At 34.8% G+C, this 15689-nt stretch overlaps 1 protein-coding gene across 2 annotated transcripts in view; it reads right to left on the reverse strand.

Moving 5' to 3' along the window:
- The window catches only part of LOC118735946, a 273819-nt gene that overhangs the window by 76217 nt on the left and 181913 nt on the right, over positions 1-15689 (reverse strand). The window contains exon 1 of one of the 2 annotated variants that reach the window (XM_036466001.1): positions 3266-4417. The exons of the other annotated variant lie outside the window; for it this stretch is intronic. The gene's annotated coding sequence lies outside the window, so the exon portion shown is untranslated. Of the gene's footprint in view, positions 1-3265; positions 4418-15689 lie in introns of those variants that run through there. 2 annotated transcript variants of the gene reach the window in all.

Raw genomic sequence — 15689 nt, forward strand, 5'->3', positions numbered from 1 at the left:
AATTTATTGTTTTTGTGAACATTTGCGTAAATATATGTATGTACATATTTAAATATGTATTGTCTTTCAATGTCAAGCCATTTTTTTTTGAGCAAGAATTCTATTTAGCTCACATACTTAAATAAGAAGCAGTCCGCGATATGGTCCATATAAATAACTTTTGCCTGGCTCAAAACGAATTTTCTTCTTTGGTGGTTCACAACAATAACAAAGCATGTTTAACAGTCATTAAATATCTGATATTATAAAAATATGACTCGTTCATACATCTTGTGAATCCCCAGCGTAAGTAAAGTCTAGTTTACTTAGTGAAATTGGCACTTATATTCTTCCGATTATAATTAGCTGATGTACAGGATGTCACAACGTGATAAAATCATCACTCAATGAATCACACAAAATTAGTTTAAACTTTTATAATATTTATGGTTTAATACATATGCATACACGACTACGGGTGATTCCAGATTAATGAACGTTGCTTTTATCGTAAATCATATTAATCGATTTTGAATTGATATATTCATCGTTTTCGATAGTTATTGGTCCGACAAATAAACAAATCGCAAATAGATTACGAAACACTTTTCGATTATGTTATCGATATATTTATGTCTATTTATCGAGTTAGTTGTCTATATTTTTTTCAATATCGTTACCGAAACACCTTTAACACTTTTATAGGCTCACAAAATATAAAATTAGCATGAAGACGGAGTTTCGATGTAATTTTCGATTTGCTATAAGACATGCAAATGAACATATGCATCTAATATCATATTCTGAACATACATATTCATCGGCAACTCATATTTATCGATCTCGCTATCAGGAAATTTATCGATATTGTTGTTATCGATTTTTTTTTTCATTCGTGTATACATATTTGTTAAAACAAAAAAAAAAAACTCCTATCGATATTGATCAATTGTACATATCGATAACACGGTTGCCACATTTGGCCACTTGTGACCAAAATAGGTAACTTTTTGAGTGCTTGTTAACTTGGCTACTTTTTTTTAACTTGGTAACTTTTGAAAAGTTTGCCATGTATAAAGCCAGACTAAAGAAGTTGGATTCAATTTGATAAATTGTACTGTGGTTGTGTGTAGCTGTGAGAACACTGCCAGAAACAAGTGCATTGATCAGGCAACACAACGCTCAGGCAAAACAACTAACCAAATTTTGAAGAAAAGTATCGCGTTAATTTATCACAGTGTAGAGCGCCTGTCACACGTTCTATATTTATTGTGATATTTGGATCGTGATCCGTATTGACGGATTTCAAAATATTGATGGATCGCGCGAGAATGCTACATGTTCAATATATATCGCGTCAGTATTTACATGTTCTTGTGTTGAGAGGCTTAAAGTCCAATTGATGAAGCCTGGAAATCTAATCAAAATTTAATGCTATTTTATTCAAAATTATCTATACTTTTTATTATATGTATGGTATTATAACATCTAATTTGTTTGAAATGCAACGCAAATTGCCGGGCCGCGAATTGATATCACGAAATATGCCACGTTCAATACTTATTGGCAGAATTTTGATCCATATATAGAGAAAAAAAAGAGGTTCGAACAGCAGTTTGTGTGGTGTATTTGGGCTCTTTAGTGCTTCGGTATATGCACTTATCGGTTTTTTCAAAATTTTATTTTTTTTTCTGAGGCTAAGATGCCGTACAAAAGACAAGAGCTCAAAGTTACTTGGTAACTTTTTTTGTAAATTTTGGTCAGAAAATTTTTTGTTATGTGGCAATCGTGATCGATAGTCCTCTGCTGTAACAAAACAATTCAAAATTCCGAAAATAAAATTCTTACTAAAGTAAGTAGGTAGGATTAGACAAGGATTAGCGACATGGGCCACTAACAGTAGTAAGAGTTTTTATTTTTTGAATTTTGAATTGTGTCGTTATTGCAGAGGACAATCAGTATGGCATGTACACATACATATTTATCGATTTTTTTATGGATTTTTTTAGGTTTTTTAAAAATTTCGAATTGGAAATGATAATCAATAATTTTATCAATATCGATATGTATATAGGAAGATCAGGTGCGATATCTCAACTTTTTTAAATGCCATCGATAAACGCGTATTTTCTTCTGCTTAAGTTGTTGTAAGTTTAATACCGGATAGAATCAAACAGTTATGCTGCGCAGTAAAAATACACATATGCAAGCTTCAATTAAGCTGACTACATACAGCCTCTGACGCAAGCAAATATTTTTATTGCATGCACGTCAATGTTGGTCCTCTTACATAGCCCGCTCATAAATATCAATCACACACGTAACACATTTGCCACCACGAAATTAAAGACATCAAATTCACGGTCATTTGCGAGAAAATTCTTGCTATGCTCTATGCATATTTTCGCGTATAATGATCAGGTAGTGCATTAATAATTTTCCCAACATTAGAAACATCATCACCGAGAATAATGCTTGGACGAGATTGAGTGGCAATTAAGTGTCGGCGCAGCAGTGGAAGCCGAACTGGGTGCACCACTGAAACATAGAACTATAATCAGCGATGATTATTAAGCGGTAGAAGTGGAAGAATGTACGAGTAAAAGCCGGGAGAATGGAATATGATAAAAGAAATATCAAAAAACGACTTTTGGAGGTACGTACATATGTAGATTATAGGCACAATTAGACGTAGCGGAGGGTATGCAGGGAAAAGTGAGGGGGGAACAGCCACCAGAAGTAAAGCTGGATGCAGGCGCTAAGGCAAGCCGAGGAAATAAAGTTGTTATTCGAAATTTGATATGCCAAACAGAAAGCAGTACCAAGTTTGCTTCGCATTTGTTCTCCTCAACTATTGAGTAATAATTTCAAGAAGCGCTCAAGCGTATAACGCTGTTGAAGCATAAATTTGCGCTATTTACCACAAGTAAATATGCAACAATAAAGCTTAAATATTGTTATTACGAAAATTATAGTCTGCTACTACAACTCAGCATCAACGCAATCGCGTAAAAACAATTATTTCGCCGAGCGCCAAACAGTTTGCAGCACAAACGCAAAGTGTAGCCTACTTAATGGCGCAAAAACCAGCACACACTTGATTTTTGCAATTAAAGTGCAATTTTAATTATTACTTGAGATGTATGTATGTATACTTATTGCTGCACATCTTCACACACACACACACACACACACACACACACACACACACACGCGTCAATAAATGTAAAAGTAATGAAGCCAAAAGGAGGATAAATATTTTTTATTGCCACACGAACTCGCTCACCTTTTATGTTGTATGTTGAATAGCAAATATCGGCAAACAGAAATCTATAATAAATCCGAAGTTCGATTTCCCCAACAACGCCACACAAGCAAACAAGCAGCAGATGCGTTCTTGCACGTTTTCGTTTTGCTTGCGTGACAAGTCAATCGCACAGCGATCGGACAGTGTATTGTTGCAGCTTACGTAAATATATAATCCACAAGGTCGTTTGATGTTGCAAAATCCGTAGCGGAGTGCGTTGCAGCAGCAGCCAGAGCACAAGTGCAAATTATCAAGCAGATGCGCCGGATAATTATGTTTTTTATAATAATTATTTTTTTTTCCAATTATGATTTTCTTGTTTTGGCCACCATTTTGCTTTGCACTCAACACTTGTTTTTTTTTTGTTTTGTTGGTTTTTTTTTTCGCTGCGTAATCAACTTTTGTTGAGCGGCTTTTAAGGCGATTTTGCTTGGTCGGCACGATTATTTTTCAAGCACTTGTTATTGTTGTTGTAATGCGTACTTAATATCTTCTTATTGCTGTTGTTATTGATGCATTTCCATATACCATAATGCACGCACGAAATACAGATGCGTACGCAAATGGTCCACTTGCAGCGTTGCACTGACTTATTTGTTTTTGTTTTTGTTTTTTTTTTTTTTTGTTTTATTCTTCAACGTGTTCTGTAGCCTGTTGCCCTGCTTTGTGCAGCTGCCATAAACACTTCAAGAATGCTGCACTTTTGCACTGTTCAATTACTGATTGCTGGGCACAGATGCTGGATGCATGTTTTTTGCTTTTTTTTTTGTTACCGTTAATTTTTCATGCAGAGTTAACAACCAACACAATTGCTTTCTTTCTAGTCGGGCGTTGTTTTTTGGTCAGATTGCTTTTTTTTTTTTCACTCACAAACTTGTATGTTTTTATTGAAAATCGTTTTGCTTGGTATTTATCATTTATGTTAAGTTAAAAGATTTTTCCACCGTTTTTTGTATTCTTTTTATTGACATTGACATTTCAGTTTTCAAAATGGCACGCACGCATTCCAAAAATTCCATATGCTTTTGTACGCGCTGTAATTGTTGTTTTTTAGTCAACACTTTTTCCACCAATTGCTTAATTTTTTGTTTTTGAAGCAGTTTTACTAGCGAACTCAGTACCACACACGTCACGCTACTCAATCAGACTAAAGACTAGCCTCGCTGGACGGGATCGTGTATATCGCTGCAGTCTAGAAGCGCTCATTTTCAAGTGAGTGACACAAAGTGATGAGAGAAGAAGCACAAAACCAGCTCAGAGAACAGTGAGTGAGCCAGGCGAAACAACTCTTCTCCAACTCACTTGGAAGTGCACTCAAAACATGCCGGCAACTTCAATGTGCAACATGTTGCTGAATGTCGTCAATGACCGCTGGAGTGTCGCGCCACTCAACTGCATGTGGGCTGGAGAACCTGTTTCGGTGTTCATGGTATAAATGTGTTTTATGAGTGAATGCAGAGTGCAGTGGCATCCACACAAGAAGCCAAGGTGTTTCTTTTTTTTTCGTTTGACTTTTTTCTCTTCTGGTATTATTCTGTGTGTGTGTGTGTGTGTGTGTATGTGGGTAGGCGGCTAGCCCACCATTGAACTGGCGTGCACTTATCGCAGCACGTTGGCGTTAAGCAATAAAATATGAGGAGAAAAAAAAAAAGGGTTATATTTTTTGAGCGCTATGTAAACACGTTTTTTTTTTGCTATTCGGTGACTACTCAATTGACAAGATTTGCTGAACAGATGTGTAAACACGTCAAAATTTAACTCCATCTACTTGTATTCTAAACAACTCATATGCGTCCACCAATTCTTCATAACATTCTTCCAGCCTAGCCCAGTTTGTGGCCTCACTAGATGTTGTTTTCTGTCTAGCAACATGTTGCTGCAACACATCACTCAAATTGATATGAAAATTTCTTACATACCTATGCCGTTCAGTTAAAGTAGCTTAAGTGACTTTCGAAGTTTTGATTTTGAATTAAAAAATAATCATTTTCCCTGGAAATTTTTTATATTTTTATTTTAATCTTCTATTAGAAGCGCATCTTGAACAACACCTATGGCTACTTAAAAGTTTAAAATTTTGGTTTGGGAACCCAATTAAATATTGCTTTAAAGGGCAAAGGGGCCATCCCGACTTAGGCTACTTTAATTTAACGGCATAGATATGTAGTTATGTATGTATATACATTTCTTAGCCCATTAGCAGTGTGCGTGTAGCTGATTGCGGTTTGTAGTGTAAAAATATGCTAATATTATTGTTAATTCTAGACAACTTCCTTTTCACTTTGGTTTCTCACATTTTAATTACTGCCATTCGAATTTCCCATAACACTCACGTAATTTTTCAATTTAAAATTAAATTTTTTTATACATACATACATATTTGTGTATTTTTTTATTTTTATTCATTTTGCGGCATTCGTAGGTGCTTGAAATTCTATTGTGTTTACTTAATGACGCCCCAAAGGAAGTATTTATACTTTTTATTAGCCGCTAGGTAATATTTTCAGTTATAAAGATAAAATATGGACAATAAAATGTTGTTAGAATTTTGTGTTAACAAGTGTTATAAATTTGTCTTGCGATAAATCAAAACTATTTAGTACAAAAAATGGCAGGCCAGTTCATGAAATTACTTCCAAGATGAATGAGAAGGTCCAGTACTGACCAAAAATTAATAATAATACTATAATATTTTGCTAAGTGTTTGGCCGGGCTTCTCCTCCAATTTTTTGGTGAGCGTCTTGATGTTTTCACATAAAATCGACAGACCAAAATTCAATTTCCAAGTGTTTGCATTTAAGTGACAAAAACAAAAACAACGTGAATCAGCTGTTTTTGAGAGCAAACTTTTCGCTTATTCTCTAATTACCGGATCCGGTCCGGATTGTCAGCGAAAGAACCTAATAAATCCGGACTGGCCTATTAAAGATGATAAAATATGATTTACACTTCGATAAATAATCGAAAAACCAAACTAGAGAAGACACCGATTGGAATGAGTGGAACGTAAGTTTTCAATTGGTTTAACCGAAAAATGGTTTTGGTTTGACAGGTTTTACATGGATGAAAACACAAGTTTTAGGTCGAAAACCAGTTTTAGCAACGATAACATGTTTTCGATGTCGGTCAGAACATGGTATGAGTATTTCTTCTCTCTAAGCCAATAAGACGGCAGACTTTTTGTGAGATTTTGAACCTGACTGAAAAAGGAGTACATTTGTTCATCAAATCCCATTGGGATTTTAGGGTTTGAGAGAAGGATATAGAACACTGACTCTTTCTCTCTCTTTCTCAAAATGTGGCTTACAACTCAGAAATCTGAGGCTTTTCTGACTCTAAAATGAGGCCAAATGTTTATAGGGTTATGGTGATTTCGCTTCTACCCAAAAAAATTTCACCTTTAGATTGTCTCGTTAACTTTTCGTAATCGATTCGAAAATAAAGCTAAACGGTGAGAAAATTTTGTGTTCGTTTCTTAAAATGTCACACTCATGTAAGGTAAAAAAGGCAAATCCTCTGCCCTTCGAAGATTTGTCAGGGGAGATCGTTACCCTTAAAACCGCATGGTTGCTTAAAATGAATATATTATCAAATGTGCGAGCTAGACAAGGGCAAGAAGGCAAACACGTGCCCATTTGCAGGGCTGAGTGTAACATCGAACACATATTGCACCGTAGAAGGCCAACATTAGTTCCATTCCCTAATCATTATCGGCTCTTGCACAAGTGTGGCATTTATAAATTCTTCTTCTCCCCAAGTGAATCCATTACAACTTGTTTTAATGAGCACATTAATTAGAAACTGATCTTCAACGCTTCAAAGTGACAAACATTTGTATGTATGTAAGCATAAAGAAGCTAACATTAATTGCCTTAAATGTGCTAGCGATTAAAGCTATTTAGCAAGTATGTAATACCCTTCCCATTGTTCCAACGATTTCACGCTCCAAATCGAACAATTCCAACCAGTCCAAGACGCATGAACATACATACATACATACATACATACATACAAATGGATGTAAATAAGTGCTTATCCGGCCCTGCTACTGTCCACCAGCCTAGTTCAGCCAATGCTTTTACGGTTTTCAATTTCAACCATTTCATCTCATTCAATTTACGATTTGTCAAAAATTTTATTTTGACATTTAAATGGCGTTGACATTGGTAGGCCGCAGCTATTGCAACTGACTGTACATATTGTATGAAAATAATTATATTTGTGTGTGAATTTGACATTGCAGTGACAGTTGCTTGACTGTCGGCTGCTGGCCGTTGCTGTTCATGTTCATGAGCAACTGTTGCTCAAAGTCCCTGCAGATTCTTAGCCAACGTTTTTTTTTCTCAACATTTTTTAAAGAAAAATAGTCAAGCAATAAAACGGCGAGTATGACCGTCAGAGTGTAAGGCAGTTATTTGTGCGAGCGAGGCAGCGTTGCAACATCACAAGCGCTTTAATGCATTATGATCGCTTGAAAGACTGTATGCGATCTTGCGATCAAATGACACAAATTAATGAGTCTTCCCTTCAAACGAGTTTTTATATACATATATGAACTTAATAAAGCATTGGTCTCATGTGTGTGTATGTATGTATGTATGTATGTAATCCCATGCTGTTCAAAGTGCTGCTGCCCAGATGTGCCATACAACTTTGTTGAATTAACAGTTGTTGCTCTTATATGTTTTATTATTATGCTTTGTTTTTCTTTCACATCATATTCTGTCATTTTTTCATTTTTAGTTTTGCCTCTGTATTTTTTTCTCTGCTCTTCATATTTCGTGCGGCTTTTATTTTTGCTTTTGTGCTATGCGACTTTCCGCTCTAATTAAAATTTATTAAACGCTCGCTTTGTTCGAGTATTCTGCAGTTAGGGCAACAATTAAAGTCTAATTTGTTGAAGCTGTGAAAATGATTAAATGCGATGCTTACTAGAGAACGTCAGAAGAGTGTTGGCGCTTTAAAATTAATAAACGGATTAAATAGTTTATATGACAAAGATCTCGAAAGAAAACGTTTCCGAGTCCAAATTGAAAGTGGCATTTGGAGACAAAAAGTCAGGATTGTGATAAAAATTGTTTAGAATAGTCAAAGATGGTTAAAGATGCTTCAAACATTTCTTAAGCACAGGGACCAAACATAACAGTTATTGATGAAAACTTTCATTTTAAAATTCTCTATGAAGGAAATGTTATACGACTAAGTGATACATAACAATTGATTTATTTTCTCACCCGGAATCAAATTTGAAAAAAAAAAATTATTTGTAATTTGTATGCAAAATTATAAAAAAATAACAATTATTTTTGATTTTTATTTAAAAAATCCAAAATGACGATTAGTTTAGATTTTTATTTAAATATTATTTTTGATTTTTAAGTTAATTGTTCTAGATAACAGTTATTGTAACTTTTATTTATAAAAGTCATCATTAAAAATCAGTCAGTGACTTTTCCTTTTAAAAGTCATCAATATAAATCAGTCACCGACTTTTATTTTTTAAATCATACGTATAAAAGTCATTATCATTTTTCGCAGTTAAGAAGGTGTTGGAGTGCAAAAATTTACTACAACTTATACAAATGACTTTTATAAGTATGATTTAAAAGTAAAAGTCACTGACTGATGTTTACTGATGACTTTTATAAATAAAAGTCTTCGATAACTGTTATCTAGGACAATTAATTTAAAAATCCAAAATAACTGTTATTTGCAGAATATTTAAATAAACATCAAAAATAATTGTTATTTGGGGTTTATAAAATAAAAATCATCAATAACTGTTATTTAAGGAGTAGTTAAATAGAAGTCAAACAATAACTGTTAAAGAGCGATTTGTTTAATTAAAATTGTAACTGTTACGATCCCTGCCTAAGCAAGCACTCAAAAGACGACAGAGCTGGTTTTGGTGATATCTTGTTTTAAGTTTAAAAAAATTTCAAGCTTAATTTCAAGATGTGGTGTAGTGGTAAGCAGTGCGCGCTTCCACTCCGCAACGCCTGGGTTCAAACCCTGGTCAAAGCAACATCGCAAAAAATATAGAAAAAAGGTTTTTTCTTAACAGCGGTCGTCACTCGGCAGGCAATGGCAAACCTCCGAGTGTATTTCGCTTCTCATAAAAATACAATCGCCTTTCGGATCGGTGTAAAACTGTAGGTCCTTCCGCTTTGTGTGACAACATCAAGGCGCACGCCACAAATCGGAGGAGAAGCTCGGCCAAACACTAACATATGTGTAAGCGCCAATCTAAAAAAAAAAAAAATTTTCTTAACGGCAGTGTACGTGATTTTTACAGGCAAAACACATCTCGAACGCCATAGGCGAGCTATCTAAGTAAGGGATCACTAAAACTATTTTTGTAGATACTGAGTAAAATATACCAGTTTTGGAATCCAGGGATAAAAAGAAAAAGTCCAACGCGTTTCAGTTGCTCCTAGACCAATTCAAGTATAAGATGATACAAATTACATAGGGTGACTTAAGCGGTACGAGGCAGACTAAAAAAATCAAAATCTCAAAAGCATTAAAGCCAACTAGTTTTTATTCAAAACGGAAAGACATTAAAAGCTCAAAAAACAGCAGCTTACATGGGAAAATATATACATATATATAAAAGTCTCCGCAGTTGCATAACAATTGAGCAAATATTGAAGTAATTATTGTGGCATGCAACAATCAAGAAACCATAAGAATTCTCGTTTACATTGAGAGCGCATCTCAAACAAAACTACAATGAAGCATATTTAGGCAGTAATGTATTGAATAATGGCTGGAAAAGCTGTACACACATATAATTACTCAGTAATTTGTAAGCCGAAATTAAGCCAAACAAAAGCGTGAATGCCTCTGGACAAGGCTGATGAGTGTTTTAATATACTGCAGATTCGATATGTAGATATATTAAAAATGTGTTAGATAATATTGGTGAAGAGAAAGGGGAGAAAAAAAGTTGTGTCGCGGAATGTCTGTTTTTTTTTTTTTTTCCACCCTAGGCGTTCGGTGCAGCATTCCACATAGAGAACAGAAATTTAAGAAAAGGCTTAGATAAATTCTTTTTGTGTATGTTCTTCCATACATGCTTTGTAAGAATTCTTAAACTTAGATATGTAGTGAATAGAACAATGCAACTTGCTTTGGCAAACTCGATGAAATGTTACGCATGCGCCTAGGGAATGTAAATGCCAGCCAGCACTTTGATTGTTTGTTTTTTTCTGAAACCAAAATTAAAAACGATGTACATGTGTACAACTGCGTGGTCCAAAAGTACATGTGAAAAAGTAAAGTTGCAATTTTAATGCTCCCACCCCCTAGGATTATTCTATACCGAAAAAAATTATACCCCCGTTTTTTTATTTTGAAATCAAAAAATATTTAGAGGTCGATCAAAGTTTTCCATGTATTTCATACAAGCAACCTACACACGTACCAAATTTCAAGCAAATCGGACCATAAATAAGATTTGTTCGAATAGATCGGTCCATGGTCCACTAACCGGGAAAAAAGGTTGCTATATACTAATCTAGGCAAAAAGCTGCCTATGTACCAAATTTTAAGCAAATCGGACCATAATATGATTTTTTCGAATAGATCGGTCCATGGTCCACCCACCGGAAAAAAGTAAATTTTTCTTGGCCTATGACATGGTAATTAGTATAGATGGGAAAAAGCATTTTTTCGTGGAAATACTATCTATAGAATTCTTGAAAATCAATATCTTCAGATCAGAAAACTCTCTTTCTCTTCCCGAGACTTCCAATAATAATACCCAATTATTTTTTACCATTTTTAATAATATCGCTTTTTAATGGTTATTAAAGTTTGTTACTAAAAGTCTTCTGAAGAGTATCAACGTTTTCTGATCGAAAAATATTGATTTTTAAGAATTGTATTGCTCGTATTTTCCGACTAGCTATGATGATCCCCAAATCGTTGAAATTAATGGTCTCCCTTCGGGTTTTCAGGTAACACAAAGGACAATCTAATCTAATATTAAAGTAAATCCTAATCTATATTTATAGAATTTCGTCTCACATAAAGTCCACCAGGCTTTTGGGGTAAAATAAATCCTTACGTTACGGAACAAAATGGAGTTCAGATTCGTGTCCAGCGACACCCGTTCTGGTCAAAAGAACCACTCATTGATTTTCGTTGTCCTGTATAATCGAACAAAATTACCAGCTCAATCTCCCCGCTCTCATTTTGTGTAGAAATCAGAAAAGTGTGCCGGTTGTTCCCCTACAAAATGAAGCCAAGTCCTTCCAATAGCAAGACCAAACCATACCGACTTTGTTTTTTGCTTCTATCTGCAGAACTCTACACCCGCAGGACGCATTTCGCTTAGCATGGGTATCTTGAGCTGGACGCTAATTTATTGAAAACAATTTTTGGAGCGTTATAACTCAAACTTTTAACTTTTAACTCAAATTCAAACCTTCTTAAATCAGTAAATTTGTTTTAATAAAATGACAGATATGTACATAGATCAAGGGCCTACCTTATTGTAAGGCCTCAAGAAAAAGTGTTGAACTGTCCACTAAATGCACCTGTGTAAACATTTCCAAACACAGCCTCACCAAATCAATCCAATCAGTAATTTACTTTAGGAAGGTGAAATATACGGAAATATCGCCAAGCATGGCCGAATGAGTGCGTTGCGGTCATAAGCCGCTTTCCATATCTTCTTCCCTTTCCTGTTACTCAACTTCCAAGGAACGGCGCTAAAGTACCGACAACGAAGTGGGCCTAACCCGCTAACCCGCTAACAGCAAAACATGTGGCATAGTCAAACCGGCACAATGAACGCTAGATAAAGCGCCAGCATCGCTGCAGCTGAAGCCATTCAAGTTCATACAAATGTGGCAGTGTAAGGAAAGATGCAGGCATCCCGCTAAAAATGCACAACTCATAACGATAACGGTTTGACAGAAGGCAAAACAAAGATGCGAAGGTCGAAGAAACCTGAGAAGCCGGAAAGCTGCATTCTTTGTTTTCCTCAATATCTGCTGTTTCAATATTGACGAAACAACAAATGCATTATTTAGCATATTTTATTGGAATGCCACGTTTGCTCGAATTTTAAGTGCTGGGTTAGATCGCTGACCCAATGAAATGAGAACGCGTGGATGAAATGGAAAGAATAGCACCGCAAGGCAAAAACTAGATTATACATATAAACACTTCTGACCATTATTTAGGTGCGCATGTGCATTTTTATGATGAGATTGTTGTTACTGTTGTTTGCTTCTGCGGCCAACGGACACGATTACACAACACAGCAGTATACACCGCCGCCGCACTCGCTGACGCCGGCACCTCATCTGCGCGGATGCAATTGCATGTCTTCCATCATACCTACATATACATATACTACGAGTATACATATTAGGGTGTACGATTATTCGCCTTTTTTTCCAAAAACCGGTTTTCGAATTATTCGAAAAATTTTAAATTGAAAAAAAAACCGGTACCCTATTTGGATTTTACAAAGTTTTTAAACTATTAATCTTAAAGATAGCTTTTGATTAGAAAAAAAGAAAAGTAAAATAAGTTCAAATTTTTTTAGATCAAAAATAAAACAAATAAAAATCGCGGCAAAATTCCAGTTTGGTCTTATTTTAAGTTTTTATTTTTTTTTAAATAATTTTTGCAATTATCTGCTTAGATGTGCCTAATGCTGGTTGGTAGGTCCATGGTTCAATTTCTGGTCCCAGCGAAAAACTCAAAACCTTTATTGAGGTCTAGATTTATGTGAAATGAAAAAGACGGGGTTTTCGGTAAAAAAAACGGGTTTTTTCGGTAATCGAAAAATCAAGATTTCATAAAACCGCCTCTAGATATTCAAAACAACCGGTGGAAAACGTTTTGAAAAAACCGAGTCAGTCACCCTAATATCTACATATAAAAGTATGCGATATGGCAGATGCTCACATGACGTTTGCACGCCGCCAAGTCATTGCAGTGGCTGATTCTTGACCAAAGCGTCGTATTTAGAGCAAAACGAACAGATGCACGTACACGCGTGCAAGAACAAGTAACGGTTAAGAAATGTATGCATATAAAATATAACAAAAATAAATAGATTCAAAAAATGCTGCAGCAATAGCATGTATTGTATTTGTTTATGTGGCGGTGGCGATGACAGCCGCAACAGCAGTCAGTGCATCCAAAAGTTCAATTACACATTTCGGTTCTTGCGCATGTGTGGCGGGATGCATTCATATCCATGCACTTGTGTACAAAAAACAAAAAAATCAATAAACAATTTAAAAAGTATCGTGCGTCTTTGACTCGTCTATTTTGGATGCAAATAAATAAATATTTACATTACGGCGCATGCGCCATGTTTGGTGCTGTTAAATAATAGATTGGCGCTTACACATATGTTAGTGTTTGGCCGAGCTTCTCCTCCGACTTGTGGCGTGCGCCTTGATGTTGTCACACAAAGCGGAGGGACCTACAGTTTTACGCCGACTCCGAACGGCGATTGTATTTTTATGAGAAGCTGTTTTTTCATGGCAGAAATACACTCGGAGGTTTGCCATTGCCTGCCGAGGGACGACCGCTGTTTAGAAAAAACCTTTTTCTATATTTTTTGGGATGTTGCTTTGACCAGGGCTTGAACCCAGGTGCGGATGTGTGAAAGCGCGCACTGCTTACCACTACACCACAGCGGCCGACTGTTAAATAAATATCTATTAAAATGCGACAGTAACTAAGAAAAAAATGAATGAAATGAATTTTAATAGAAAACAAGTTGCAACAGTTCTTCATTAACTTAAACGACACCAAATGTCACATAAATGTGCAAAAATTAGGAAAAATGTGCCAACAATTTTATGCCAAACTAATCAATTTGGTTAGGTATTCGGTACCAAGCAACATATGAAAAAAATAATAAAATAATTCCAACATGTAAATTTTTCGAAAGAATAAAATTTTTTCATTTTAATGTTACCACGTGTTACTGGCGTTAACTTTGAATTTCCATAGGTCTTTATTATTTACTTAGTAAAAATATTGTTTTAAATTAATGATTTTTTTCATGAAAATTGTTAAAATTCACTTTTTTAATTTTCAGCCGACTTCAAAAAAGGAGGAGGTTATCTATTCGTCGAAATATTTTTTTTTTTATGTATATTACCGCATAATTTTGAACCCCGTTTACCGATTTCTATAATTATTTTTTTTTTTTAAAGAAAGACACCTTTCCCCAGATGTGGTCCTATACTAATTTGGTTTAGATGTGATCATTGTGTAATGAAGAAATTAACGATACTCTTAAATTTTTGTATGAGAACTGAAGTTGGTTTTGTTTTTTGCTTAAAAATTACTCGTTCTTAGTGTTGCCGCGATTTAATGGCGTTAACTTCGAATTTCCATATTATTTATTTAGTAAAAATTTTGTTTTAAATTAATGAATTTTTTCTCATGAAAATTGTTAAAATTTACTTTTTTTTATTTTCATTTAATTTTTTTTTTAAGTATATTACCGCATAACTTTGAACTCCGTTAACCGATTTCTATAATTATTTTTTTTTTTTTAAGGAAAGGTGGTACCCCAGATGTGGTCCTATACTAGATGCGATCACTGTACCATGAAGAAATTAACGATACTCTTAAATTTTTGTATGAGAACTGAAGTTGGTTTTGTTTTTTGCTTAAAAATTACTTGTTCTTAGTGTTACCGCGTATTATTAGCGTTTACTTCGAATTCCCATAAGTCTTTCTAATTTACTTAGTCCCTTTATTCGTTTTTACCACTAGTTTAAAATTAAATATCTTTTATTTTATAAACATTTTTAAAAATTCGAATATATGCTAGACATACCTGGATATTTATCATAATTATTTGAATCGGCAAAATAAAGTTAAGTTTTGCAGGCCTGCGTAATTTAATTGAACATAACTCTATGTATGTGTGTATGTATTCATCTAATCGCAACATACCACATTTGTTAGTATTCACTTTTGTAGTTTAAAAGACTCAAATAAAAATAAATTCAATGAAAAATGTGCAAAAATTTGCCCTAAAAGCGACCTGTAGATAATTGGCATGCAGCGTTTGAAAAATAAAATTTTATTGTCGGTTAACAAAGAAAAGTTATTAAGAGACCAGTTTAATTATGGCTGTGAGTTATTGCCAGCGTTTAGTCATTTACACTCAAGAAAATAATGTCAGATTACTGCAAGCGCTGGACTCATAGAGAAAAATATATTTTTGAGGCACTAACAACTTTTTTGGTGGCATAGCGAACCTTTTCAAGTTGGGTGTTGTTACACTTCAGTTAGGAATAGAGGATGCTCAAGTCAGTTTGTAGTAGAGAGCACGGACGGTCCGAGCAACAAGTTGAACTTCGAACAAATGCAAGTATTCTAAAAATTCTAGCAGTGTATCTCGACCCAA

The sequence above is a fragment of the Rhagoletis pomonella genome, unplaced genomic scaffold (assembly GCF_013731165.1).
Source record: "Rhagoletis pomonella isolate Grant_MI unplaced genomic scaffold, Rhpom_1.0 Rhpom_scaffold_00003, whole genome shotgun sequence".
Taxonomy (NCBI): domain Eukaryota; kingdom Metazoa; phylum Arthropoda; class Insecta; order Diptera; family Tephritidae; genus Rhagoletis; species Rhagoletis pomonella.